This window comes from Elephantulus edwardii, unplaced genomic scaffold (genome assembly GCF_000299155.1).
Source record: "Elephantulus edwardii isolate Elephantulus edwardi_28Jun2011 unplaced genomic scaffold, EleEdw1.0 scaffold00015, whole genome shotgun sequence".
NCBI lineage: Eukaryota > Metazoa > Chordata > Mammalia > Macroscelidea > Macroscelididae > Elephantulus > Elephantulus edwardii.
Genome location: NW_006399765.1, coordinates 5,745,822 through 5,748,669, shown reverse-complemented (window position 1 = coordinate 5,748,669; position 2,848 = coordinate 5,745,822).

The following is a 2,848-nucleotide window of genomic DNA, read 5'->3' as shown; positions in this document are numbered from 1 at the left end:
TGGTCCAGTGGTGAGAATCTTTGTCTTCTTGACATTGAGCCTCAGTCCATACTGAAGGCTGCAGTCCTTGACCCTTCGCAGCAAGTGCACGAGGTCCTCCTCAGTTTCAGCAAGCAGGGTTGTGTCATCTTACACAGACTAAACTAAAATGGATTTGTTAATTTCATGCGTCAGAATCCTTTGGGTGGCTTGCAATAGAAAACACAACTCAAACTGACTTACGAGTCAGAGTATTATTGGTGCATGTAATTGAACGTTTAAAAGTTTCAGGTATGGCTTGATCCAGGTGTGTCTTAGTTTCTTAGTGTTGTTATAACAGAAATTCCACAGGGGGGGTGGCTTTAAAGTATATAAGTTTATTTTCTCACAGTTTAGGAGGCTTGAATTTAGGGCACCATCTATCAGGGAAGGCTCTGTTCTCTCTGGGGGAGGATTCTTGTGTTTTTCAGCTTCTGTAGCCCAATTTCCCTTGGTTCCTTGGTGAACTTTGTGTGGCTGTCTTCTTCTCCCTATTTTTGCTTCCCCATTTCTGAGTCTGAGCTGCTCTATAATTCAGAAGTAAATTGATTTCAGACATACTCCACACTGTTCCAACCTTATTAACATAATAAATAAAACTTTATCCCAAAATGAGATCATATTCACAGGTTAGGATTCTACCATTTGGGAGGCAGTACACAATTCCGTCTGTAACAGGTGCTTAAAGGAAGTCTTCAGGAATATATCTCTATCCATGGCTTGGTTGTGCTTTTTCTTTCCTCTATTGATATAATTCTCGAATCCATTTACCCTGAAGGGTACAGAGTTGTCCACCAGCTGCTCCAGAGTCATACATGTCAGTGCAATGATCCAAGCAGAGAGAGGACACCTCCTTCTTAATGTTTCATCAAAAGTCCTTGTGCCTCGCTGGACAATCACTGTGAATCAGAGAGGACAGGGTGAAGGAATACAACAGTGGTGAGTATGAAAATGTCATCTCTACAATGGAGGCAGAGGTGGCGTTTTCAGTAGTCTATGTCAATAACAAAGAGGGCCAAAGAGAGTCTGCCAGTTTCCTCCACTTGGACTTGGTGGAAGACCAGGTAGCAGCTAGTCTGAGGAAGTAACCAGCTGGGTGAAGATGTGGAAGAAAGTGTCCAAGCACACGTGGTACTCAAAAGGTGACCCAGCAGTATAGGCCTCTGCAGGAAGCTGGTCAGAAATTGAGAATCTCAGCTCCCACCCCACATGCACTGCCCCCAAATCTGCTCTTTAATAAGCTCCCCTTCAGGTCAGATCCACAGAGCTCCAAGGAACTTTAGCTGTAGAGGGGAAGGTGGGAACTAAAGGAGGACTGAGGTCAAAGGAAGCACTTGCATTCCTCTTAGGAAGAGATTTAAACTTATTCAGGTGGGTATTCTTAGACAGATTGGGAGTGGAGATGTATTTTATTGAAAGCACTGTTCATGTGAAACTTCGTTGCTGGTTGTAAGACATTCAGATTTGCACAAATCAGACTCCCATTTGATGTGGTCTGAAGAGACTTGTTGAAAGATGCCACTGAGGGGATATTTCTGCATTTGGACATTCCTACCATGAGGGATCCTTGAGCAACTGGAGGTCCCATCATCCAAGCAGCCATTGGTTCTGAAAGTCTCATGGAAACTTCCAGAAAAGTCAAAGACCACCATGTCTTCCTTCTCCTCCCACTGCCTAGGTGCCCATCAGGCTACTCGTGATCTTTCTCCAGGTCTGGGAATGACATCATCTGCTTTTCTGAGGGCAAAATAATAAAATAGTGGTGACAAAGGGGCCCAGCTTCATACAGTCCACAAGCTTGTGTCGCCAGTGGGAAAACAGGCCACACACTTTGTGAATTCAGCAAGGACACAGCACAGCCAACTGTAAGACAAAACCCAGGGCATATCTCCTCTAAGGTCCTGCCCAGCCTCACCCTCTCCAGCTCCCACCCTCTGCCAGAAAACTTTAATTCCGATCTCCACTCCCATTCCTAGTCATGGGCAAATGGGCCAGGCTGTTAACCTCTCTGACTTCACTTACCTTTCCAAAATAAGGATATTAACATCTACCTCATAAAGTGGTTAAGAAGAAAATGAAATGATAATCTTAACATAGAGTAAAAAGGAATCATTAACATGCTTTAAAACTTACTGTTGAACAGGAACTGACTCCTAGTTGACCCTCCAGTGGCTTTTCAGAGGTTTTAAGCCACATGAGAAGCTTCATCTTTCTCCATCAGAGTAGCTATTGGATTCGACTGGATAGAGAGATGTTACCTTTGGTTTTCCAGCACAAATCTGTTCAGATTATGGTACCAGAGTGTCCTGAGGTGCCACGCAGGCTACAGAGAGTTAAGCTACTAGCCCAAAGGTGGCACCTCTCTGGCAGTTCAAATCCACCAGAGGCTCTGAGAGAAAGACAGAAAACTCCGGTATGATTTTCCAGCCTCTGAAAACCTGCTGGAGGGTCAGCTATGAGTCAGTTCTGGCTGGACAGCAATGAGAGAGATGCACGAACTTATCATGACGTTGTGATTCTTACCCCCTTTTCACAGCTGGAGGGACTGAGGCACAGAGAAGTTAAACATTGAACGAGGGTTTGAGTGCAAGGGTTTTGAGCACCCCGCCCCCAGTCCACATATTTAATCACGTCACTTTTCCAAGCCTCGGTGTTCTCATCTCAAAAATGGAGCTGAGGATTCTGCTGACTGTGAGGGAAAGCTGGGGAAATTAAACCAGATAGAGAAGGTTGAAAGCCCAGCAGTGTCTGGCTTACAACAACAGCAATAACTTCTTTGTACAAATTAAGCTATGTAGTTTGTACTTAGCTAACTAACCAAAATATTTTT